This window comes from Crocodylus porosus, unplaced genomic scaffold (genome assembly GCF_001723895.1).
Source record: "Crocodylus porosus isolate Cpor-Errol unplaced genomic scaffold, CroPor_comp1, whole genome shotgun sequence".
Classification (NCBI taxonomy): Eukaryota; Metazoa; Chordata; order Crocodylia; family Crocodylidae; genus Crocodylus; species Crocodylus porosus.
The window spans coordinates 11,775,000-11,785,807 of NW_017728916.1; positions in this window are offsets into that span (position 1 = coordinate 11,775,000).

Here is a 10,808-nt window from a genome sequence, read left to right on the forward strand (position 1 = left end):
TGGGGGTGATGGGTACTTTCTTTGCCATCTCCTCATTATCTACCCATTAGTAGCCAGCAGATCTGATGGCATGTAGATTACCCATCTTGAAGGGCAGAAAGGCTTCATGATGGTTCAGAAGTTTTCTTCGGAGATATCTTGTGATTACCCAATACAGTTTCAGAGTTCTCTTGGCATGCAAGCAGTTTGGTTTGCCTCCCACTGTGTGGCACATGTGATTATAAGCAGCATCCAGTAGAAAAAAGGTAACCGAGGTAAGTGCTCCAGATGCTCTCATATTGCACCAAAAGCTGATTGCCAGAGACTCCATCAAAATCAAGATGCGAGTTAATCAGCCTGCTATTGATGAAACACTGTGCTACCTAGATGGAACAAGCTAGGTAACTGTTATTTCACTTGGAAAGCCATATAAAACAAACAAGGTGGGATTTTTAAAAGCACTCAATGTTGGCCTTAACTGCACTCTCATTGAAATCAATGGTAAACCTGCCACAATGTCAGTGGACACCTAGTAGGACCAATCCTTATTTTGAAAAGAGATCAGACCCTGCTTACTTATAGCTACATGCTTGCTGCCCACACACATTCTCTCTATTTCTGTTTCTTCCACACTGTTTCACCACCTCCTCTGATCTTCCTTTTAAGACAGTCTTTTAGGATTTTAAGACCGAAAAAACCTTGGCTGGGATGATATATATGGGGATGGTCCCACTTCAAGCAGGGGGGGTTGAACTAGATGACTTCCTGAGGTCCCCTCTAACCCCAATTTTCTATGATCCTTCCAATTAGTTTCCTACGGCTCTCAACTAATTCTGCATCCATCCTACCCTTTGAAAATAATTTGTTATACAACTGCTGTTTTGGAACTACTAAGCTTCCCCCTGGAGCCACCAACCCCACACAGAAACATGCCTGAATTAAAACAGAGTCTATCGATCTTGGATCAGCTCATCAGCCAACTTCAGGCCTACAGATATGACATTCATGGAAGACGATCATTTTGAACTGTGAGGGATTGCCAAAGACTAACCTTCTATTTTTACTTTTCTTGTATTTTCTGATAAAGCATTTCTCTGTCTTTGGGTACTGCAGATACATTCTGGATTTGAAACTGCTTCAAATAAAACTCAGGTCTGACAAACCCACCTCAAGCTTCACCCCCCCCAAAAAAAAAGTGATTATTTTCCTAGTACTCTATTCTTTGATGGCAGGGCTAATATGATTACTTCTTCTATGTCCTAAAATAGGCAAAGGAATGAAAGTTGCATGACTCCTTTAAAAGGTTTATAAATGTATTTAACTGCTGAGTCTTTAGGTAAAAAAGGGAATTCAAATTTTTCATTCAAAAGTGAAAAGCAACAACTTAAAAATATTTGTGGGAATTCCAAGTTTCCCTGGCTTTTCCCGAGCAGAATGTTACAGTATTGCCTACACGGTCTTTCTTCTGTGCATGAGAAGAACAAGGAGATTTCACTTCATACATCATTTACAACTTACTGCATCAATCACAGAGTCAGTGCATATTAACCCAGAGAAGGGGGGAGAAGAGCGTAGGGCTCTTTGAAAGTTTCAAAAAGTTAAAAATCAAGGAGGTGTCTTGGCTGCTGATTTTGTTTTGCTCCATCATCCAGGCTTCCCTAAGTACTAGTGTTCAGAACAGGAAGGGAAGAACAAAGGCATGGAAACTGTGGATTCTTCTTGGAGCCAGGAAGCAGACTAGAAATACGGCTCTGTAGATCAGGCCCAGCAAAGTGCTAGAGACATGTCTCTCCCCTTCCTTCTTTTCCTCTCTCATTTTTTCCTTGCTGGTTTACTCCTTCCAAATCAGATTCAGCTATGGACAGGGTTTGGGAGCCAATGTAAGAAAAGGTAAGTAGTAACAGCCTTCTTTAGCCAGTTAAAGCTCTGCTCCATTGTTCCCTGGACCCTATGAGACTGTGCCTGAGCCCAGAACAGCCAGGATAAGAACGTTTTAGGCCAATTCTGTGCGTTACAAAAAAAAAGAGGTTGGTGTAAAACAAAGACAAATCAGGAGATTTAAAAAACAAACAACAAATTGTAAGTTCCATATATTTGCCTGTTGGTGTCTGAACCTTTTGGGTGCACTCAAGTGACAACTTCCAGTTACCTCAGCAGCCATGAAGGATCAAAAATGTAACCACTGAAAACTGAAAGTCAGGATCCTTATATAAATCAAAGATTCCCAGGAGCTGGGGCCAGGGAGCAAGGGGACATTGTCCCTGCCCAGCCTTTGCCACTGGAAGGCTCCCCAGCAGCAGGCAGGTTCTGGGGGCAGGCAGCAATCTCCTGCCCTCTGCTGACGGGAGCAAATTTGCCCCCAGTCTGCCATCTACACACGCCTTACTGCACAGTAAGTACTTGACAGTTAATTTGCTGCCTACAGGTAGCAAATTAACTGCAGAGTAGAGCAAATTACTGCATAGTAAGGGTCTGCCCATGTATAAGGTGACAGTTACTGTTCAGTAATTTGCTGTACTGCACAGTAAAACATCTCATGTAGCTGTGTCCAATGAATGGCAAAGTCTTCCATTTATTTGGGAGTATTTAAGGGTCAGCTCTTGTTCCTCCCAGCACATACACAGCCCAGTGAGAAAAACTGCTTTACAAGCTGCTAGAACAGCCTTGGAATTTCAAGTCCCATTCTGTTTTGCCATAAGTTTGGAAAAAGTCTGGCTACTTCCAGGGGCTAGAAGTTCAGAACAAGATCACTGTGAACTTGACACAGTCTCAGTGGAAAAATCTTGGGATTTCCAGAAGACAGACCATTTCTGAAAAAGGGATGCGAGGTGGGGAAAAAGGAGAAGGTAAATTTGGCAACCATCTGGCTTTTCTGACAGACCATTCTTGGAGAGAGGGTAGACCTAGAACTTAATACTCACTTAACATGAATGGTGGAAAAAGTAACATATTGACTTAATTCCAGAGAAGAGGAATTTTGGGCCATGCAGGACAGCAGAGGTTTAAATTATTGTATTTTTGAATGTGTTGAGGCACAAGGGCCCAAGTTTAAATATCTAGAGCCAGTCAATGATCATTATTTGGGAATAACAATGCATGGCTTTCTTTACAAATGGATCTTTCAAAGCCTTTTCAATTGATTTCTAAAATCAGAAATCCAGCAGGTTGATGCAGATACATCTATGCAATTGCTGCCCTATAATCTTGTAGTTGAATCAGCCACTAGCAATTCCATTTTATAAATACCGGGTTGGACTGGAAGAGCAATGTGACTATATTTTCAGTTATCATTAGCTACAAACTTTTCAAAGCAAAGCATCTTTGTGGCTGAACTGGGCTTTTCCAGGTTCAGGAATTAAATTTCTAAGGAAGAAAATCCTTGACGTTTCTAAGCATGAACGAAAGGAATATTTCTCAGCTTTTAGAATAATGTTCAATTGCTTCAACAACTTGAAAATGATTTGGATCTCAAGTGCCAAGTGAAAAAGGACAAGTGAAAATCATCATTATAGGCTCGGTTAACTGTATTCCCTTGGGTACAACCTGTTAGTAGTGGGTAATAGCGAGAAAGAGAGAGGAATTCTTAATGCCATCTCAAAGACCCAACCTAGAAATCTAGTGCTCACTAGAGGTTAAGGCAGGGGTGGGCAACAATTTCAGCTGAGTGCTGCTTAATGAGTTTTGGTGAGCTGTTGAGGGCCACAACAGTAGCCCTGCCTCTTGCCAGGTGCCCCACCCTCTGGTGACTATCTTGTCCAACCCCCTAACCTGCAACCTTTGCTACCTGAAGTCCCTCCCCTTGCCCCCAGAAGTATTCCTTTTGGGGGGTGGGGTTGCCATCTTGGAACTGGAAAACAAACCCAAACAACTAAAAGTCAAACATCTAGTATAACTTTATAATTTTATTTAAAAAAAAAATAGTGTGTTGTTTATGTGCGTTTGCATAATGTATATTGAGATGACTGCATAACAAGCTCAAAAATAAAGTCTTACTCTTGGTGTGTGCGCGCGCACGTGTGTAGCAGCAGGCCCTTGGGGTGCTCATAGCTCACACAAGTACAGGTGCAGCTGCCTAGCAGTGCACAGCTCCAGCCAGTTGTGGGAACTGCACATGGAGGCAAGGAGTAGAGCCAGGCCAGCCCACCTCTATCACATGGGACTCATGTGCAGCTGCTGGGACTCGCATACCACCACGAGGAAGCCCCACATAATGGAGCCGGCTGCCCTTCCCGCTCCATTGCCTTCACATGCAACTCAAAGAACTGTGCTCCACGCTCTGTCCAGCTTAGCTTCATGCTCTTGCCATCCCACTGGGCATAGGCTCCACTCTCCCACCAGCTCCAGCCCCATGCTCTGCAATCCCATCCAGCTGCAGCTTCCCTATCTGGTGCTGGGAGCAAGCACTGCAGTAGGGATACAAGGAGCCACTGGAAGCCTGGAAAGCTTCCCCCAGTGGCTACAGCAGTGGAAGCAGCAGCCATGCCCAGAAGTTGTGTGTGCTGGTAGAGGCTAGGGCCGTCTCATGCATGAGGGTGGAAGTGGGGTACAATTAATTGGCAGGAACCTGCAGGCTAGATGAAATCCCCTGGCAGACCAGATCCAGACCACAGGCCATATTTTGCCCACCCCTGGGTTAAAGTCACCTTTGCACAAACAGCACGTTGAACTAAAACTAGACTAAAGCTAACTAAAGCTACTGAGCCAGCTTTAGTTAAAGTGTTCCCACCACCATTTTTCAGCATGGGGACACAGATGCACAGGACACTGAAGTTTGCTGGAGCATGGTAATTACTATGTTCCAGTAGACTCTATTCTGATATACAAGTATATTTTGATATACTGTAATTACGGCACATAGGAGCATCTTCTCTGCATGTGTGTAGGTGCAGAGTGGCAGACCTTCTCTCTACCAGCACTTTTGAGAACTGGGACACTATGGTCTACCTAATCCCCAAGCTAAGGCCAGTTCTCCCAAATCCCCAATGATTCCTATAGTTCCACTAAAGCTACAGAACACAAACTACCGATTACTTTTTTACATTCAAAGTCAGAAACAGGTAAGAGACTTTGCAAAGGAATTTCTAAATCAATCATGCTCTACTGAGAAAAATACAAAGAGAAGAATAAAGATATACAGAAAAATAAAACCTGCACAAATAACCCTGCTTCCACTTTGTGGCCCAAAGGTTCTTTGCATTTTAGTTAAAGGTTTTAACTTGGTGAACCCAAGTTAGCCATCTCAGATTAAAACAGCAGTGAAGCAAGGCTCCATGGGTTTAACTGGGCCTTAGCACATTGAGTTAAGTTGAAGCCAATAAGTAAGTCTGGTGCCAAGTTAAAAGCCAAATTACATGGTCTTCCTCATTTCTTTTTGTCTCAAACCAACACCAAATATATCCCCAAAACATGGAAGATGCCATATTTTATCCAATTTTGGAATTATTAAACTTCATTGCTGAACACTAAAGAAAAAATATTCTACACTTCCCTGCCATCTAACACCATCAGGGAAGAAAAACTGCCTTTTCTGCACATCAAAGAGCAACTCACACAAAAGAACTCTCATGGACCCAGAGGAACATACATTCATTCACCTTTATCTTCCTGTGTGTAAAATGAACTTAATTTTCTACTTAAGGGGACTTTTACCATCTTTAAATTTTCCCTCAGCCAGAAGAAGGGAGTGTGCGCCCGAAAACTTGCAAGGAAAAAGATAATGTTTTTGCGATTTCTTAGTTGGTCTAATAAAAAAGTATCATCTTTGAACCAAGAATTTTAAAATTTTGCGTGTTTTATCATCTTCCCCATTATTTTAACATGAGGTTATAATTTCAGGTTAATGGATTTGAATTAGGGGGTGTAACAGGGGAGTCTAACCCTAATACTCAGCTGAGAGGGTAAGAACGGGAGAAGCAGGGACTGAAGCAGTTGGTCCAGAAGGGAAGGACCCAGGGAGCCAGGGTCCTAACCCTTTAAGAGAATGTGGCATCAGGAACAGGGGTTGCCCTTTGTTTCCTTTGCTGTATTGTACCCAGGGAGAGAATAAGTTTTCATTGAAGAAGCAGCTCATACCTTTTGTTAGAGTTACCTTGGTGAATTGGGTGTGGCTTTAGGGTCAAGTGTGGAAGCCACAGTGGGGTGCCAGTGTGGCACACAAGGCTTAGTATCCTGCCAGGTTGGGGTATAAGCCAGAGACAGAGACAGTCAAGGCTGAGAGGACATGGGGCCATAGCCCATGAGAGGCAAAGCCAGGGTTGGGGACCCAGAATATGAGTGTTAGAGCTCATAAGCAACGCCCTGGTGTGGTGGGCCTAACTGGAAAAAGGGGGTTGGAGGCCAAGACCCAGACAAGTGCTCAGAGGTCTGAGTAGGCCAGGCTGTGTATTGAGACAACATGCCTCCTGAGAATGATAGGACATGAATGAAAACATCTGCAGGGCATGGAAGACACCTAAGAAGAGGCTACCCCAGTTTCTGCCAACACCCGCCCTAATTAAAAAATGATCAAGTCATGACAGGCAAGAGATAGGAGGCCAAGTACAGACTTGGGGTTGTGAGTAGGTGGGCCCAACCACTAGGGGACATCTGACACTGGTCAGATTGCCTAAGCCTGCCACAGGGGGAGCACATTTTTTCCCCCCAGAATAGATCTATCCTCAGGCAGTGTTTATGTTCTATGGAGAGGCAATTACAGCCCCTTTTTATCTCTAAGGAGCACACAGGTTTGGGCTCCTTCCTTTTTTCATTTCAACAGGCTATTTTTATTTTATCATCCTACTGGTGGTATAAGAGGAAGCCAGAAGGATTCTGCTACTTCAGAGGGAAGAGTTCCAGCTGAGCTGAACCAGGGAGGACTGGCAGCAAGAAAATAAGGTAGCTGCTAAAGAAATGGCATGCCCTGCTAGCTACAGAGTGAAGAGCTCCTGTCCTGGAAAGCTGCAAGGGGAGGCTCTGCTGATTTCAGGAATGCCTAACAGTGCCAATAAGACCTCGGATGCTTGCTGCAAGGGTATAGGACCTAAGACAAGGGAAAGTTTGTCAGACTGCCAGTTAGCTAGGAGTTATTAGAGCCCAAGTGTTCATGCATTTTGTTTGAGTTTTACCAGCAGTTGGGATGGGACTAGAAAGGGGTGAGAGGAGGTCCCAGAGTGCCAAAGAGGCACATGAAGCTGGAGATGGCCAGAGCAGGGTGCAAGCTTCAGCATAGACCAAGAGGGGCAAGACAAGGCTAGAGAGCCAACTAAGGCTCTTTAGACAAGGCTAAAGAGCTGTGACTGGGGCCAGAGGCCCATAGGCCAAGGAGTGCAAGGATAAAAGCCTGTGTGAGACAAAGCCAGGGTCAGGGACATGTTGCCCAAGAGGGGCAGAAACAGGGCTAGAGAGGCCACAGTCCAGAGAATGGCAGACTTAGGGCCAGGGGGCCCACAGCCCAAGAGAGGCAGAGATAACAGCCCAAGAGGGTTAAATGATGGCCAGAGCCCAAGAAGCCAGACCTGGTGTAATGGGTGTAGGTCAAAGAGACCAACCAGAGCAATAGGACAGAACCCAGGAAGTCCAATGCCCCAATAAGGGAATGGAGGCCTACAGTGGCCTGTGGGCTTGAGGCAAAAAGTGCCCACTGAAGTGATGGTTGGAAACACCCGTGAGGCATAGAAACGGCTATAGGAAGGTCAGAGACCATGATTAGCCTATAAGGCAACAGGTACCCTGGGGGCACATGTGGACCAAAAGGGCCCATCTAGCAGGAAAATTGATGGAAAGCAGCAGGGTCCATGAGGGATTCAGGGCAAGAGGACAGGCTAAAGGGCTCACTCCATGACCCTTGGGCATTAGCCCTGTTACAGGTGGTAGAAACAACTAGAGAAGCTGTCTTCCACATCCTCTGGGAGTGAGGAAAGTCAGCTATTTCTGATAGGAAGCTTACAGAGAAGACTTGGGACTGGCTTAGCAGAGCATTTAAGCACATTAACTGCAGAAGGACTAAGGCATCTGCTTAAAGTTAACTACATACTTAAGCACTTTGCAAAATTGAAGCTTGGACTGGGGTTAGAACAGAAGAATCATAACTGATGTTCAGATATTCACTCTGATGCCAGACTTATCACTGGACAACAACAGCCCCTAAGACTTATGCCAATCACTCACAGATTGTATGTGCTGTCCCATTCAGATGCTATCATCTGCCCTGCGACCTTTGTGGCCATGGTACTGGTGCCGAATGCTGACAGAATATTCATGGTGACTCTGGACAGTAATTTGCAGGCAATAGTTTTGTTCTGAGAAACACCTGTCAGAATCTATTATGTTCTAGATATTGCAATATTAAAAAGAAAAAAAAAATGATACTTTTCCCATTGTATTGATCTTATATTTCAGAGGAGTTTGATTATGGCATCAGTAAAATACAGTGACCTTGGGTTCATTGTCCCCTATTATTTTCATTTGCAAAGATGGGGATGGCCTGTGAATAAAGTAGTTATGCAAATGGTCAAAATAAATGCTATGGTAGCATTTTCCAAACTATCCAGCATCCAACAGCTCCTGAACAAGGACCGCTAGATCCTGAGCTCTTTGTAAATCAGAAGTTCCTCCCCTAAAAATGTGGATAGAAAGCCTTATATAGAAAGCCTCCTAGTCTCTGTATTAAATATCACAGGCCATAATATGGGCAACTGTGTAAATAGACCTGATACCTCCAATGCAGGTCCTTCCTCTAGTAAACCAGTTAGCTGATAAAAAAGCTCTAGGTTCTTCATCTCAGGGTAATAATGTGCTGTTGTTGAATGCTTCCATCTTTATTGCAGTCTTGACTGGAGGAGAGATTATTTCTGGCCATACTTTCTTCTCCATCCATGCTCTTGCTTTCTTGTTCCGCCAGTCCCAACAGGGATTATGTTTTGTTTTTATTGCCACTGTAGCAGCTCCGTGCTACCATCACACAGAGCCACTACTATGAGCAGTAAACTACACGTGTGTGTTACAAAGCTTTAATAATAAACTTTTAGGAATGACATTTTTATAGCTGATAGACAAGATACCTGGATGGATTGGTTATTAAAACACTGTTAGAGTACAGCAGTGATGGCTGTTACTAATGGCTTTGTAGAGGCTTCACTTTTCTTTTGCTTTTGTTTTGTTCGGAGCTACAACTTTAAGAATGACTAAAAATGCTTCAAGGCAGCAGTTGGAGCTAGAAATTAATAATAAGTAAAAGTGATGGAGCTGATGTTCAGAATCTTGCATTTCACCATCAAATGTGTCTGTTTCTTTGACCATTACTACTCTCAAGGGATCTGATTTTCATTCTTGTTTTAGATGGCTATAGAAATGCAACATTAAGGTGGCACAGGTAAAAAAAAAAATAATAAAGAAATGCAGAAAAGTTGTAGGTGGCCAAAACACTTCAAACGTCACTGTTAAATGAGCTGAAATTTGCCCTGTGCCAAAGCAGTCCAATATTTTTTGTATTTTTTGTATGAAGTCCCCACTTCATAACAAATATTAAAACTGCAAACGAGGAATTTACTGATGTCATAGTCCTGTGATAAGCCTCAGTTTCAGCTTAATTTTCACTCTTGCATGCAAACTCCATTAATATAAATACCTAGACAGTTGTTTTCAGTCACATGATGGGCATATGCTTCATGAGAACTATCAATGTGCCAAAATCCAAAGCTCATCTGTTTTGAGTTATTTGTCCAAAAGTAAAAGTAGAGAAAAGTGTGGCAGTTTAATTTATTTTTCTACACTGCATTCAAGAATGGTTGAAAGGTTTTTGTTCAAACTTGCCCAAAACCTTTGTGCAGTGACCACGCACAAAATATTTCAGCCCACAAGGCAACTTTTACAGAACAGCCAGTAAACAGACAAGGTTGTGAATAAAACTCATAGATGTGCATGTAGGGAAAGGAGCAGGCCTTGTTACAGTTCAAACTTCAAACTGAGAAAGAGAATGTTGACCCGATTTCTCTACCTTTACAGCCATTCACCTCTCTTGATCTTGCTAAATGATCTTTGACACAGATGGGTTATTCCTAGAGCTCCTAATTTGACTGTTGAGAGACTATTTGTTTTGTTTTTTTTTTAAAAAAGATAGGCAGTATGGCACCTCTGAGAGGAAGATAACTAGCTCTCCTAGAAAATTTTCACCCCCATCTTAACAGCCATCAAATTGCATACTCTTATGGCAAGAATCAGCAGTTTGCACTGTTACAGGTTCCTTCTCCTAGTATGGAGGCACTGTTCAGTCTTTGAAAAAAATGTTATATTATTGGTAGCTTTGTGATGTACTTTGTCAGGGGAGCTATTGCAAGCAGGTAATTTCTTTAACAAGTCAATATTTTTGGTAGAGCTGTGAGAATATCCTTAAAAAGATGCTGTATTCTATTTCTGAGCATCCCTTTTCAAGTATTAAAAGAAAAAATATATTAAGAAAATATAACAGATTCCACATCAATAAGTCTTCCTTCAAATAGAAACCGACCAGCAAAGTCTTAATCTCCTGCTTGCCAAGAAGGGCAACTGCATATTAAGTATGTTGTGGCTTTATCAGTAAAATCAGTGGCCCTAATTAACTGGTGCTCTGAAGCTTGGGAAGTCATTTACATGAATCCAAATGAAAAGTAATACACTACCAACTTACAACAGTAGCAATTTACATCTTTTTGCATCAGTGCATCTGACAACAAGGCAAAAGGAATCAGTGAAGAGAATGCAGAGTATTTGCAGGAATAAAATGAGTGCCATTCTTGAAGAAGGGCACTTTGTACCTGAAAAAGTGTCTAAGATTTCTCCTAATGAAGTAGTTGGTCTAATAAAAAAGATGCCAC